The sequence below is a fragment of the Ovis aries genome, chromosome 19 (genome assembly GCF_016772045.2).
Source record: "Ovis aries strain OAR_USU_Benz2616 breed Rambouillet chromosome 19, ARS-UI_Ramb_v3.0, whole genome shotgun sequence".
In the NCBI taxonomy this organism is placed as follows: domain Eukaryota; kingdom Metazoa; phylum Chordata; class Mammalia; order Artiodactyla; family Bovidae; genus Ovis; species Ovis aries.
The window spans coordinates 40,893,113-40,909,008 of record NC_056072.1 but is presented as its reverse complement, the minus strand read 5'-3'; the positions used below and the strand labels follow the sequence as shown (position 1 = coordinate 40,909,008).

Here is a 15,896-nt window from a genome sequence, read left to right as displayed (position 1 = left end):
CGTTGAGAATTCCTAAGCTAGTCCCTTGCCTAAGATCTGATCCCCTGTCCACCAAGCCTGGTCTCTATCAACCATTCCTAAAACCATTTAGATTTTAAAGAGTGCTCGGGTGCTGTGAGGAGAACGGTCTATGGCTGGACAAGCTTAGGAAAGGATGCACAATTAACTCAGGGGCTTGAACTAGTGAGGCAGCAGTGAGAGAGTAAGAAGTGGTCACATTCTGAACACAGTTTGGGAACAGAGCTGCATGTATTTACTGGTGGATGGAGATGTAACGGGCAAAGGCAGTCAGAGCGGCCACGAGCGCGCTGGGAGGCATGCGGGCGGATACACCGGCCGGGCTACCTGAGCCCCGCCCCCCGACGAGACGCAGCCTGACGATCAGTCACCACCAGCAGAGCGGACCCCTTATACATCATGTAGGGATTCATAAGCAATGCAGTCTTTCCATTTGCTAGAGAATGCCAGAATGCCTGCTGTTGTTTAGTCACTAAGTGACTAAAGTGGCTCTTTTGTGACTCCATGGATTGTAGCCTACCAGGTTCCTCTGTTCATGGGATTTTGCAGGCAGTGGGTTGCCATTTCCTTCTCCAGGGGATCTTCCCAACCCAGGGATCAAACCTGCATCTCTTCTGTCCCCTACATTGGCAGGCGGGTTCTTTTCCCCTGAGCCGCCAGGGAAGCCCCTCCAGAATGCCCAGTTTCTCCTTTATTCCTCACTCCTGGATTCTAACAGGCACTCTTCCTTCCTTGAAAAATATTATTACAATGGATTTCATTGACTTAAACAAAGAGAGAAATGAGTATTAATTTTAAAACAGAACGAACACTAATTCAAGCAAATACTTCAGACAACTACAGACAAAGCTAGTTTTTAAAATCTTAAATATTTAAGATAATTCAGTCTCCCAACTGATATTTGGCAATAAGAAACGGATTACAAATTGCTACATACCAATACCCAACCCTTGAGAAGATACTGAGTGTCTAACTACTAAAGCAAAGCTAACTAAGCTCCTCTCTAGAAAGGCCAGTTTCAATGGGTTCCCTTTCAGCTCTGAGCTGGGCTCATCTTTTTGAACTCTATCTTTATTCAGAAAGGGGAGCACAAGGGTAGAGCAGCAGCCACCAAGAGGTCAGCCATGAGCATCTGAAGACACAAAGCGTTCCTCTCAGGAAAGTCACCATACTGCTCTGGGGACTTACACCTTCAGCCTTCCTTCCAGAAAACACTTTTATGACAATTGATTATGAAGAGGCTCATCATTTCCCTTTGTGTTCTTCTGAGACTGGTCAAAGCAGGCCTTCCAATCAGACGTGCTTTATTCCTGACCTGCAGCCAAAACCCAAACATTCCCCCATTATAGTTGAACTATCTTTCTGTGTGTTTTTATATCCAAATTCAGTAGAGGGTTGACAAAGGTTAACATTCCAGGCAATATCTTTTAAATAGAATTCTATTTTCGGGTGCCAGGATGTGGAACAGTTGGTTTTGAATTTCTAACTTTGATACCTGCATGTCCCTCTTTCAGTGTGCTTCTGAGAATGCCTCCTGGCTACCGAAGATGACTGGCTCAGCCCGTTTCAGTACTGTGATAAAGAGCCTGAGGATTTTATTCCCAAGGAGGCTAATTCCTTTATCTTGTCCTAAAGCAAATGACTTTGCAAATTAGATTCATTGGTTATATAACATAACATGTCAATGGCATGCAGATAGATGGGAGCAAATCCATCACTACTTCTCCAAGCATATGCTGTGGAGTCATGGGATAGCAGAATCATCTCCATGTTTGAAGACTACCATTTCCTCCTCCAGGAGATCTTCCCAACCTAGGGATCGAACCCACATCTCTTATGTGTCATGCATTGGCAGGTGGGATCCTACTAGCACCACCTGGGAAGCCCTTGAAGGCAATAGGATGAAGTAATTGATAAGAACAAACTCTGGGGTCAGACTGCCTATCTCTTAGTCATCCCAGGCTAGCTATGAGAGTTTGAGTATGTCACTAAGCTTCTCCAAGTCTGTTTCTCCACTTACTTTATAGCAGTTCTGTACAAATTAATCACCGAGGATTTTTACAAAAGAAGAGCTATATTGGGATATAATTTTATTTACCAGAGGATTCATTCAAAGTGTCCAATTTAATGGTTTTTAATCTATTCACAGAGTTGAACAACCATCACAAGAATCAATTTTAAACCATATTTGTCACCATTTGGGGATCTTCTAAAACCCCCAAAGCCCAGGTTATGCTCAATTAAATCACAGCCTTTAGTGCTGGGACAGAGGCATCAATAGTTTGGGATGCCCCCCAGAGAATTCCAACGTGCAGACAAGTTTGGGAAGTAATGTTTCATGGGATCATGGTCAGGATTACATATCAAGAAATGGGAGCTGCTCAGCACAGAAGCTGACCCATAACCAGGGCTAAGGAGGTGGAAGGACAGCCATACTGAGGAAGCAGGTAAAGGGAAGGGATGCTCAGAGTTACACTGGAATGTGAATGGAAAATACTGCATGTCTGCCGTATCAGTAAATAAAGGGTGTTGTGGCCATCACTGTTACAGCCACCAGGATGGTGAGCCCTGCTGTTACTGCTGCTAAGTCACCTCAGTCATGTCCAGCTCTGTGCGACCCCATAGACGGCAACCCACCAGGCTCCCCCCTCCCTGGGATTCTCCAGGCAAGAACACTGGAGTAGGTTGCCATTTCCTTCTCCAATGCATGAATGTGAAAAGTGAAAGTGAAGTCACTCAGTCGTGTCCGACCCTTAGTGACTCCATGGACTGCAGCCTACCCGGTTCCTCCATCCATGGGAGTTTCCAGGCAAGAGTACTGGAGTGGGGTGCCATTGCCTTCTCCGAGGGAACTCAGGATGGAGGCAGAATGTCCCCCACTCCATCAGTATAGCAGTCAGCCTCTGCAGCCACCCCAACAGTGCACCCTGAGGTGACTCAAGATGAGAAGCACAAGATACTGGCCCCAGAGAACTGGCATGCATATCAAAGGCCTGATTTCAATGAGCCCAGACTTTGCATCTTCCCGTACATAGGAAAACTCTAAATTCCTTAACTTGAGATACTTGGTTTTTCTTATTTAACAGTCATCTTTTGATGGTGCGAGTACCTGGTCTTTGTTGCAAAAACTATATATATCCTAAATCCCCACGTCTCTTCAGAGCAGTCTCTCAGAGTTACCTGAAATGCTGTGTCCCAGGGTTAAGTCCTCAGCTTTGTACACAGAATAAAACATAGGTCTCAACTTCTGGGTTGTATGTTTTGTCTTCAGTTTGAGGCAGGAGACAGATGGGCCCCAGGCTGAGCAGTTTCTCCCTTGTGGACAGAAACTCTATAAAAGCAGAATGATGGAGGAGGCTGGGCCCTGCCCAGATAAAAGATAACAGAACACACATTCCTCATCCTCGAAGTTGAGGCCTCCCTGACTATACATGTGCTGAAAGGCTCCTCAGAGGTCCAAGGGGAAGGGCATCGCCTCACAGTAAGTGAGGCAACTACCCACAGGCCTCTTTGCTGGATTCCATCTTGGCTAAAGGATGCGCATACCCATGTGGAGGACCCTGAGGGATACCAAATACAAACTCAGAACCAGGCAAATCAAGATGATCAGGCAAAGGAAACTCAGAAGAAATGCCCCATGGAAGTGATTCAAACTACCAAGAGGGTAGGACTCTCGCTGAGTGTGTCTATCCACACATAAACGTACGCTTTTGATACGGAACTTGTTTCACTACTTTCCATCTTCGTGGGAATTCTTCTCTGCAAAGGAGAAGGGCTGGGGCTCTTGTCGCTGACCACTGGTCTGCTGGCTAGGGTTCAGTGCTCTCATCCCTGCGGCCTGACCTCAATCGCTGGCCGGGAACCAAAGTCCTGCTTCAAGTTGCTGAAGGCTGAGGCCACCCAAGATCAAGCTGATAGAAACTTGATCAATTTGGATGGAAATGGTGAATTTGTATGTGCAACATTTGACAATAATATATTGTCCATGTACGGCATATTCTGAGACAGTATCGAAATGGGAACAACAATTTTGGAAGTGGGACATGGACCAGGAGGGGATGGAAACCCACAGCTTATCTACCAACTTCAAGGAATTACCAAGCTTATTGGCTTTCTGAGACGCTACTGCTCTAAGACATTTAAGGACGCCAAAGTGCTTCCTAGAGAATTTACTTCTTTTTGCGTCTTACCCTTCTGAACACCACATGATATAGCACTCAACACCTCGTGTCATGTTCATTTGGAACCGGGTCTTTTTCACTAGAAGGTGAACTCTTCATGGGCAGCAACAATGCCAAATAAATTAAAAAAAAAAAATCTGCAGAGCAGAGCACATGTTTTGACACTGAGCAGACAAATGTTTGTGTGAATGAACCACACTGGATTCAGCATCAAATACTGACAACCATAGAATGAAGAGAACCCTGGTTCCAAAGTTCTCAGAACACTTAGCGGCCTTTGTAGCTCGCAGGAGCTTGGCAAACAAGACCTTTAATTTCACTCTTTAGGGCACATCCTGAGAGCCTTGCTTAGGGTACTTAAGAGCTGAAGTGAATGAGTGGCGCAAGTCTGTTATTAAGAACATTGAGTAATGTGTTACCAACACTGAGGTCAAGAAACAAAAATTGTCAGCCAGGGGAAAGAGATTAATTAATATACATTAATTTTCTTTTACAGAAGTAGATTGTGCAGGCATTTTTCACCTTCTGAGAATTTGAGAAAATCTTACAGTGCATAGAAACTCGCATATTTTCTAGGAGCAAAGAGCGGGTCCTCAGATTGGTTACCTGGGGTTCTGTGCAAGAGGAGAAACAAAAGACAGTGACGTTTCTGCCAGTGTAAAGTCACGGAGGTGGGGATAAAAGGCAGGCAAGCTTTAGAGGGAACAGAGAAAGCTTGCGGATTTAAAAGAAATGAAATTATAATTAAAATAGAGCTTATGTGGTTACACAATATGCAATACTATTAAGTACCCTCTCTGGAAAGAGTGTTCTTTGAAAACCAAAATGCAGAAGAGATCAGAAAACAAGTTAACAAAACCTATTAAGTAAAGTCTACGAGAGGAAAAATTCCCTTTCATTAGCTTCTCCCTTCAGTTACAAGATAATAATGTTTGATTTGGAGCACAGGCAGAGAATTTGAGGGCCTCATCATATAGCAAACTTGGGAAAATCATCTCTCTGGCCTTTGCTTTATCATTTCTGAAATGAAGGCTTGGAACAAGATAGTGTTTCCCCAAGTTTGTTCTGGAAGATTTAACAGGCATTACATGAAGAAAATGTTCCATGTTCAAACAGATTTGGAAAAAGTTGAATAATTCAACTACACAGGTTCCTTCCTTTTAGGAATTGGCAGAAGTTAACTAGTTTAATGTTGCTTCCAGGAGGAAACTGTTATCTATACATTGCCCCCAAGCATGGAATTTTCCAGGGATAGACTGTGTCAAGAGACTAGTATTTTTCTGAACTCACATTAGAAAATTATTAAGAGCTTGCAGGTACCCCTCTTGGTTTAGAGTCTGAATTCTCAATAATGATCATTTGAAATCAATATTACAAGATAACCCATCAATAGCCAACTAAGTTAGCAATTAGTAGCATTTGGACAGAAATCAGATGCAAAATCTCCGATTTCAATGTAGTACCAAAAAAAAAAAAAAAAAAAAAAAGAGGAGCCTGAAGGGCTACAGTCCACGGGATTGCAAAGAGTCAGACATGACTGAGCATGCACACACGCAAAGCTAAGTGACAGGCCCAGGAGCTGCACTTGCGACTCTCCAGGGTCAGAGCACAATCTCTTCCCCCGAAATGCCTGACTTTGTGCCAGGAAATGCAGACTTCGGAAGGTTAAGTCCCTTACCCAGTTGCAGAGGTTGGACCCAAATCATGAGACTACCAAGGCACACTGCCCTGGAATTATGACCATTTCCCTCAGAAACTTTCTTCCCCTGCAGAAGTCCCTTCCCAACCTCACCATGGATCTGAATTTCTGCAGAAGAGCAGATATTTGCTCACAAATGTTCCACCATATTGCAGCCCCACCTTTTGCATTTTTTCTCCCCATATCAGATCCCCAAACTAAGTATCCACGAGGAGAACAGGAAGGAGAGGCCCCAGCACCGCAAAACTCTGCCTAAAAGACTTGTACGCCTCCCACCCACCTCTAGTGCCAACTCTTGTTCCCTAAGAATCTGCATATGCCCAGGACTGACCTTGCACGTTCCAGAGCAGCTATAGGAAACAGGAAACAGGGCACCCACTCTGCTCTCCCTGAGGCTTTTCCAAAAAGGAATGGAAGGGGAGGTCAGTTGCCTCCAATTAAAGGCTGATGAGGGGGCAGAGTCAGAGAACTCTCATCACCTGGATTCTGACCTTTCTCAAGACAGAAAGCTCAAGATTCTCCCACTGGTGAGGATTCATGGTGTGTTCATTGACATCTTGCCTACTCTCCACTACTGTGCTCTATTTCTTAATTAAAAAACAAAACCCAGTGGTTGGGAGAGCTAGAAGGGCCAGGAATCAGAACTCTTCAAGACTTCCAAGCCCTCTCCTTTCTCCCTGCCTTTTACTTTCTCACTTTCTGCCTTTTCTTGCAGAGTGACAAGGGAAGCAACCTCAGTAAAGTCACATAAGACTGCAGTTTAGCTCAAAAATTATCAGCTGCAATTTTGCATCTTGTTCTCCACTTTCTCTTTTTACTTTAGCTGTTAAAAAAAAAAAAAACATAACTTTTCCAACAAACTTTGAGCATAAATCAAAATAACACTGACCAATGCCACATTAGCTTCAAACAGTACCACCTGTCCCTCACCTGCTAACCAGGTACCATGAAAGCAGGTGCTAATAAGCTCTTAAAAAAGCAACTAGCCACAGCTGAAAAAGATGTACTGTGGAGTGCCTGTGAGTACTATACTCCCCTCCTGGCCCCTCAAGAATTACAGATGGGGAATGGAAACTTCAGGATTGTGAAGAATCCATTTGGGACAAGAATTCATACTTTGATTACACCATGGTCCAACTGACTACTTTGAAACTAAAGGCTTTCTTAAATGTGTAGCCCTGGATACCCTCTGTAGAAACAAACCAATGAAACACAAACCTCCATCAATTGACCAATATTTACAAAGTGCCCCTTGCTCATCTTGCCATTCCTCCCACCAGCCAGGGTAAGAAAAACCAGAATCCAGCCTTCTCAGACCTCCCTCCTTCTTCTTGCCTCATCTATGTCTTTTTATGGCTCTTTTCACACTGTTCCCCATTCTTATGTGCCGGTCTCTCTGGTTTTCTGTGAGCTTCTTGAGGCTGGGAACACTGCTTATCTCATCTTGATAGCCCCAAGGACAGAGGTGACAGCAAAAGAGTTTGAAGGAGTGGGTAGTGAATAAATAACAAGAAAAAAATTTTTCAAAAATCTTAGTCTCCAAAGACATTAAATACCTTCTGGATGGTAAGACATACGGTCAAACACATGAGACATGGAGGGAAGTGACAAAGGTCAGAATAAGAAGTGAAGGAGGAAGGGATCTCTGGATTTGGCTAAGAAGGTAGATGACAGGCTAGTCAGGAACATGAGTACAGATCAGATGTGCACAGGTATACAAAGAGGGATGAGGGCTTCCCTGGTGGCTGAGTGGTAAAGAATCCGCCTGCTGATGCAACAGACCCGGGTTCGATCCCTGATCTGAGATGATCCCGCACGCCACAGAGCAACAAAGCCTGTGCACCATTACTGAGCCTGTGCTCTAGAGTCCAGGGACTGCAACTACTGAAGTGCTCTCACTCTAGACCCACGTTCTGCAACAGGAGAAGCCACGGCAATGAGAAGCCTGTGCCCTCCAACTAGAGAAAAACCTGAGCAGCAATGATGACTCAGCACCACCTAAATAAATAATATTCTTTTTTTAAAAAATGGTAAAAAAAAAAAAAAAAAGGAAGAAAGAAGGATGAGAAGGTTGTGCTTGTAGCAAAGGAAATCTAGGTCCAGGATTTGATAGGTCCAGGATGATATAAGGGAATCAAAAAGGTAAGCTGAGACTCAGATGCATAAAGACTTTCACTACCAAACAAAAAGTATATATATATTTTATTTTGTCTAGACATTAGACAGGGGTGTAAAAGGCATATAAACCTAATCATGATGTCCAAGAGGATGAAGTGGACTGGAACTGAAAGCAGAGAAACTCATCAAATAAAGAAATCAGTCTACACAGCAGCAGAGGAAATCCTTACCACTCACTTATTTTAATCAAACAAGACTTTTATTGGAAAGATTAAAAGAGTTAAGAAAAATTAACATTAAGAGAGAACAGGCATCAGAGACAGATGCTATGGGTCAAATGGGAACTTACAAACACAAATTCTAATTGAAGTTCTCAGAGAGATCAAGAACACTCCATAACTGTACACTGAGAACAGGTTATCCATCCACCAGGAAACAAAGCTTATTCCTGATGGTTCCTGTGAAGAGTCTTGAATAAAAGTCTTCAGTTCAGTTTAGTTGCTCAGTCATGTCTGACTCTTTGCGACCCCATGAATCGCAGCATACCAGGTCTCTCTGTCCATCACCAACTCCCGGAGTTCACTCAAACCCCTGTCCATCGAGTCAGTGATGCCATCCAGCCATCTCATCCTCTGTCATCCCCTTTTCCTCCTGCCCCCAGTCCCTCCCAGCATCAGAATCTTTTCCAATGAGTTAACTTTTCACATGAGGTGGCCAAAGTACTGGAGTTTCAGCTTTAGCATCATTCCTTCCAAAGAACACCCAAGGCTGACCTCCTTTAGAATAGACTGGTTGGATCTCTTTGCAGTCCAAGGGACTTGCAAGAGTCTTCTCCAATACCACAGTTCAAAAGCATCAATTCTTTGGCACTCAGCTTTTTTCACAGTCCAAATCTCACATCCATACATGACTACTGGGAAAACAATAGCCTTGACTAGATGGACCTTCGTTGGCAAAGTAATGTCTCTGCTTTTGAATATGCTGTCTAGGTTGGTCATAACTTTCCTTCCAAGGAGTAAGCGTCTTTTCATTTCATGGCTGCAATCCCCATCTGCAGTGATTTTGGAGCCCCAAAAGATAAAGTCTGACACTGTTTCCCCTGTCTCACCATCTATTTCCCATGAAGTGAATAAAAGTGTGGACAGTGCTAAAGAGCAAATGGTGGGCGTGGACACCAGAGACTAGTAACAGGGGGAGCCATCACCACCCCCTAAAGGAACAGGGGAAGAATAGTTTTACTCAAGGTGCTATCCCCAGAGACCCAGCTGCCCAGAGGGAGCTTCAGTAACAGAAGGACACAGCTGGGCCTAGAGATGAGGCTGTGAGGAAAAAGTCATGGGGTAAAAAATATCCTAACTTTGTTCTCAACACATCCTCCAAACTCACAGCAATGCCTCCCACTGGGCAAACCAGCAAGGAAGTGCAGGGGATGCAAGGCAGGGAAGACGGAGGAACGGACCTAGAGAAAGAGAGATTGACCAACATAGCTGCTATGAGGGGGCAAATCTGAGTGTAAAATTAAGAATAGGATTACTACAAATAAAAATTTTAAAAAAAAAAAACAAGAAGTGGAAGGCAAGGTATAGAAATTTTCTTAGGGCAAAAAGATAAGGGGATGGAAAACCTGAGAGATTTGGAAGACGGGTCCCAGAGAGAGCTCTGTGATTACTGAATGCCAAGGGTCTGGTGTCTAGGGATGCTGCAGGAAAAAAAAAAAAAAACATAGCAAAAGGGATGCAATGAAACCTGATCATTCTTTAGGATTCAATAACAGTTCCTTTGCCCCTGAGTCCACCGAGCATCAAGAAATCTGGGACAATCTATTCTCTCACCATATCAGAAAGGCAGCTTTTTGTTTCAAAAGGTCTGTGGTGAAACACAATTCCATGACGTTAATCAATTTATTTCAATTGAGAGTGAAACATAAATGAAAGGTCCCCATTTCAGAAAAGGCCATGAAAATGTGAAGATGTTATTATTTCCAAGCTGAAAGAAGAGGCGAGATTCTCTGCCTGGTCCATTTCAGAAAGGTTCAATCAGACAAGGCAGGGGAATAGATTTAAAATAGAAAAGTAATGGGAAAAGGGCTTTCCACATAAGGAGATGGTGACTGATGAAACACCATCTCTCTGGAGCTAGGACTATTAATACCCATTTTTTTAGGCAGTTTGGAAAGTTTGAAAACCTGCTCCCCATTGCCTACAGCTTGTGAGTCTAAATACATACTTGTATCCACAAATACATTTGTGTGTACACGGTGGTCTCATCCACTGTTAAGTGCACATCCAATATGGAGATCACCATCACAAAACAGGGCTTCCCAGGTGGCGCCAGTGGTTAAAAAAAAAAACCCACCTGCAAATGCAGATGACCTAAGAGATGCAGGTTGGATCCCTGGGACAGGAAGATCCCCTGGAGGAGGACCTGGCAACCCACTCCAGTATTCTTGCCTGGAGAATCCCATGGACAGAGGAGCCCAGTGGGCTAGAGTCCATAGGGTGGCAAAGAGTTGGACATGACTGAAGCGACTTAGCATGCATGCACACATCTTAAAATAGATCTAAATATGGGGGAAAACATCTGCATGCTGTTTTTCAAAGAAATAAAAAGGAGAGCAGTGGCCCCAGACTGTAACACCCAATTCGTTGATTCATTCATTTATTCAACAGCTATTTATTGGGCATGTACCTTATCAAAGACACAGGGCCTCATGCTCCATGGTTCTCACTCTTTTAGATGAACACTGAGCCAGGTCAGGAAGCGAGCTCTCATCTGCCAAATTTTAGAGCTGCATTTCAGCAGCAATTTGAAAAATCAAGGGCATAGGCTTCCCAAATGTCTAAAAGCCATCCAGATCCCCTCCCTTTAATTTATTCCCCTACACATAGGTGCCCCGTGGTCTCCTGCAGGTCAAAAATAACAGGGACAATTCGATGCCTTATGACTGCCCATTAAATATCTAAATTAGGAGTATTCAGATGGAAGCTGCAGTAATATTTTAATAAAAGTACACTAAATAAGGCAGCTGGTGATAAATCTCTTAAAAAACATGTAGTCAGTGGTGCATTTAATTTGATGGCAGAGTCCACTTTCAAATGACCCAAAAATTGCATTTTGTAAGAATAAAGATGCAGAGTCCACCTCTCTCATGCTCTTTTTAAGAAATGTATTTTCACACTTAGAAGATATCAGTGCAAAGAAGCTTCCTTTGACATTTGAATGTGGTTGGAAAGTTTTGTTACTTATTTCAAGGAAAAAAAACATATATATATATATATACTTGTCCAGCTATCCTAGGACATTTATGTAAACAAAATGCTCAGTCTTAAGGAGGTGAGCCCTGGAGTTACATTTGAATCATTAGATGCCTCATTAGTTGCTACGAAAACAGACTTCAATCTTCTGCTTTCCATTCTCTAATATTCAAACCAGTTCAGTCACTCAGTCGTGTCCGAATCTTTGCCACCCCATGAATCGGAGTGCGCCAGGCCTCCCTGTCTATCACCAACCACTGGAGTTTACCCAAACTCATGTGCTTCGAATTGGTGATGCCATCCAGCCATCTTATCCTCTGTCATCCCCTTCTCCTCCTGCGCCCAATCCCTCCAAGCATCAGGGTCTTTTCCAATGAGTTATGGCTTCGCATGAGGTGGCCAAAGAATTGGAGTTTCAGCTTCAGCATCAGTCCTTCCAATGAACACTCAGGACTGGTCTCCTTTAGGATGGACTGACTGGATCTCCTTGCAGTCCAACGGACTCGCAAGAGTCTTCTCCAACACCACATTCAAAAGCATCAATTCTTCGGCGCTCAGCTTTCTTCACAGTCCAACTCTCACATCCATACATGACTACTGGAAAAACCATAGCCTTGACTAGATGGACTTTTGTTGGCAAAGTAATGTCTCTGCTTTTGAATATGCTATCTAGGTTGGTCATAACTTTTCTTCCAAGGTGTAAGCATCTTTTAATTTCACAGCTGCAATCACCATCTGCAGTGATTTTGGAGCCCCCAAAATAAAGCGTGACACTGTTTCCACTGTTTCCCCATAAATTTTCCATGAAGTGATGGGACCAGATGCCATGATCTTTGTTTTCTGAATGTTGAGCTTTAAACCAACTTTTTCACTCTCCTCTTTCACTTTCATCAAGAGGTGCCGGCGACGGAATGACACACCAACACTGCAGAGTGGTTTAAATCCTTATATTTTAACACTTGCTACTTACAGCTGCTTTATTTTATATCTTTTGTACAACCCCCTACAGGGCAAGCTGCCAAGCACTATGATTTAGAGACTATACAGTGCGCAGGCGCAGGGCGAGATAACCTTTACCTTGGCTTATTTACTGCAGCTAAGACTTTGTTTTGGGGAACTTCCTTATCAACTTAGAATCCGTTTTGTCCCAAGGTCTGTTCCTTTTGAGGAATCAGAGAAACATCCTTGTGTGCAATGCAATGTTCTTTTCCCACGGGAACAAACAGGATTTTTAGCTGAGCATCTCGTTAGCAAGCACTTCTCAATCTTCCTTAAACCTAGTTCCCTACACTGGGCAGAACATCTCGTTTGCAAGAATGTCCAGCCCTGGTTGAGAGTCTCGTTTGCAAGCACTTCTCAACCTTCCTTAAATCTAGTTCCTACACTGGGCAGAACATCTCGTTTGCAAGAATGTCCAGCCCTGGTTGAGAGTCTCGTTTGCAAGCACTTCTCAACCTTCCTTAAATCTAGTTCCCTACACTGGGCAGAACATCTCGTTTGCAAGAATGTCCAGCCCTGGTTGAGAGTCTCGTTTGCAAGCACTTCTCAACCTTCCTTAAACCTAGTTCCCTACACTGGGCAGAACATCTCGTTTGCAAGAATGTCCAGCCCTGGTTGAGAGTCTCGTTTGCAAGCACTTCTCAACCTTCTTTAAACCTAGTTCCCTACACTGGGCAGAACATCTCGTTTGCAAGAATGTCCAGCCCTGGTTGAGAGTCTCGTTTGCAAGCACTTCTCAACCTTCTTTAAACCTAGTTCCCTACATCTCCCCCTTTCTTTTCTTGTAGATGCTGAATAAGCGCTTGAATACGCAAAGCTTCTTCTTTTAATTGTTTCTCTTTTCGCCAGTGCCGGTAGACTATAAAAGCAATAAAACATAAAGCAACAATTAACAAAGTATTCACAAAGGATGTTGTTAACAATGTAGATACATGCCCTAAAGGATTAAGGTTGTCTAATCCTTCTTGAAGACTTTTCAGTATATCAGAACCAAGAATATCAGGTAGCGTCTTACTAAAAGTTGACAATATAGTTTGTTCCAATTCCATAATTTCAGCAGTTAAATTCTGGTGTCCCACTAAAGACCTTTTCACTTTTTCCCAACCCTCACTCATATTAAAGGGAACAGGGGTTACACATAGGTGAGATGAGTTCCAATCACATTTTAACACACTCTTTGTAGCTAACACAGTCACTTGATCTCCTAACCAGGAAACTGTGTGTTGTAAATTCAATACATCAGTAGCCAATTGAGCGTCCAAATCATGCTGTTGTTGCCACAATAAATGAGCATCTTTATGCCATTTCCTGACAAAATCAGCAGTCTGTATGCCTTGATGCAAAGCAAGACCTGCTACAGTTGCTGTTGCTGTTACTGAAGCCACGGCGAGAATTGATGCGATGACAATGCCAAGCATTCTTCGAGATCGATGGAGAAGAGTTTGTACAGCATTCACAAGATGAGTGACAGCAAGAGTCCGACCAAGGTCGAGTAAGATTAACAGGCAACCAAAGTTCAGTCCGTGCTTTCACAATGACCAAAGAATAATTACTGGAATGGACCATCTTGTTTTCAACATTTTCCCACCAAGAACGATTTATACATTGAGTCAAGTTACAATCAGAACATGATATAACTCCCAAAATTTCATTTCAAATCCATTGCCCATACAGTAAAGAATAAGGAAATTTTACACATGCTATAGCAGAGTAAGATTTATTAATATGCAAATGAACTTGAAATGGCCCCTTAGTGATATCATACATTTTTCCCCTTTCTTATTTTTTTCAATGTATTCTCGAAGAGTCCGATTAGCTCTTTTAATTATAGCTTGTCCTTGACTATTATAAGGAATACCAAAAGTGTGCTTAATATGATATTGTTCTAAAAATTGAGATGATTTAGAGGATTGATATGCGGGAGCATTATCAGTTTTTAATTCTATAGGTATGCCCATAATAGCAAAACAAAATAATAAATGAGTAATAACAGAATCTGCCTTTTCTGAACTTAAAGCTGTAGCCCATTGAAAATGAGAATAAGTATCTATAGTATGATGAACATATTTCTGTTTACCGAATGAAGAAATAAAACAACATCCATTTGCCAAATTTGGTTAGATTGTAGTCCTCTGGGATTTACTCCAGGAGGGGCAAAGGGCAAAATAAACGGTGCACATATGGAACAAGAACGAACAATGCGTTGAGCTTGTTTTCGTGTTAACGAATAAGTTTTTTGTAACCCTTTAGAATTAGTATGATGTAAACAATGTTCTTGTGTTGCAGACTGTAAAGGATAAAGTAAGGCATCAATATTTGCATTTCCTTGAGATAATGGTCCGGGGAGAGAAGAATGAGCTCGTATATGAGTAAAAAAGACAGGGTTAGTTCGCCTAATTAATAATTGTTGAACCTGAAAAATAATTTATCAATATTAGTTTTTAAAGTTACCAGTAAAGTGGCTTCAGGAAGATAAATACATGAAAAGACTGCATATTTAGAATCAGAAACAATATTAATAGGAATATCAAAAAATCCTGTAATGCCAAACAAATGGCCCAAAGTTCAGCAGGCTGCACAGAAGAAAAGGAATGTGGAACAACTTTAGAAGTAGTATCAGTCCAATAGCCAGCAGTATTTTTATTGGCATCTGTAAAAATAGTTTTTCCTTCAACTGGAATATTAGATATAGGAGATTTACAAACCATTGATGTATGTCGAAGGAAATCTATCATTTTAGATTGAGGATATTGATTAGAAAAAGTCCCTGAATAAGATGCAAGAGCTATCTGCCAATTTTCATTAAACTGTAAGCAATTAGAAATTTGGGTGGAAGTAAGTTGAGTAATAATTGTTTGAGTGTCACTTCCAATTAACTGAATAATACGGCCTCGACCTTTCAAAATAAGGAAAGCAATTCTATCCGTATAAGTAGTAAGCTTTTTGTATAATTATTGGGTAAAATACCACTCAATCAACCCTGCAGATTGAGCAATAACTCCAGTAGGAGAATAGGGAGTATGGAACACTATGAAATATATAGGTTGATCCTGTTGTAGATAAGTAAGAAACCCTTCATTCAACCGTTGCTCTACAAAGTGTAATTCCTCTTTTGCTTGAGAAGTAAGAGATCGAGGACTGTTAAGAGCAGTATCACCCTCTAAAGTAGAAAATAAATGACGCAATTGATGTGTAGGAATCCCTAACATGGGACGTAACCAGTTAATATCACCCAAAAGCTTCTGAAAATCATTAAGAGTTTTCAAATTATCTCGTCTAATTTGGACCTTTTGAGGTTTTATTCTTTGTCGTTCCAAAATAGCACCTAAATATGAAATAGGAAATTCAGTTTGAATTTTTCAGGAGCAATTTGAAGATTAAAATCACTTAAAGCTTTCTTTACATGAATAAAAAATGTATCTCGTTCCTCTTTACTAGGAGCTGACAATAGAAGATCATCCATATAATGATAGAGAAGACAATTAGAAAATTGTTGTCTCATAGTAATAAGAGCACGATTAACAAACTCCTGACAAAGTGTAGGGCTATTAATCATTTCTTGAGGTAACACTGTCCATTGATAACGTTTTACGGGCTGCCCATGATTATACACTGGAATAGTAAAAG

At 42.1% G+C, this 15,896-nt stretch overlaps 1 protein-coding gene across 9 annotated transcripts in view; it reads right to left on the bottom strand.

Moving 5' to 3' along the window:
• Positions 1 to 15,896, bottom strand: part of FHIT (fragile histidine triad diadenosine triphosphatase) — a 1,568,898-nt gene that overhangs the window by 864,847 nt on the left and 688,155 nt on the right. The window contains exon 1 of one of the 9 annotated variants that reach the window (XM_042235725.2): positions 6,230 to 6,310. The exons of the other annotated variants lie outside the window; for them this stretch is intronic. The gene's annotated coding sequence lies outside the window, so the exon portion shown is untranslated. Of the gene's footprint in view, positions 1 to 6,229; positions 6,311 to 15,896 lie in introns of those variants that run through there. 9 annotated transcript variants of the gene reach the window in all.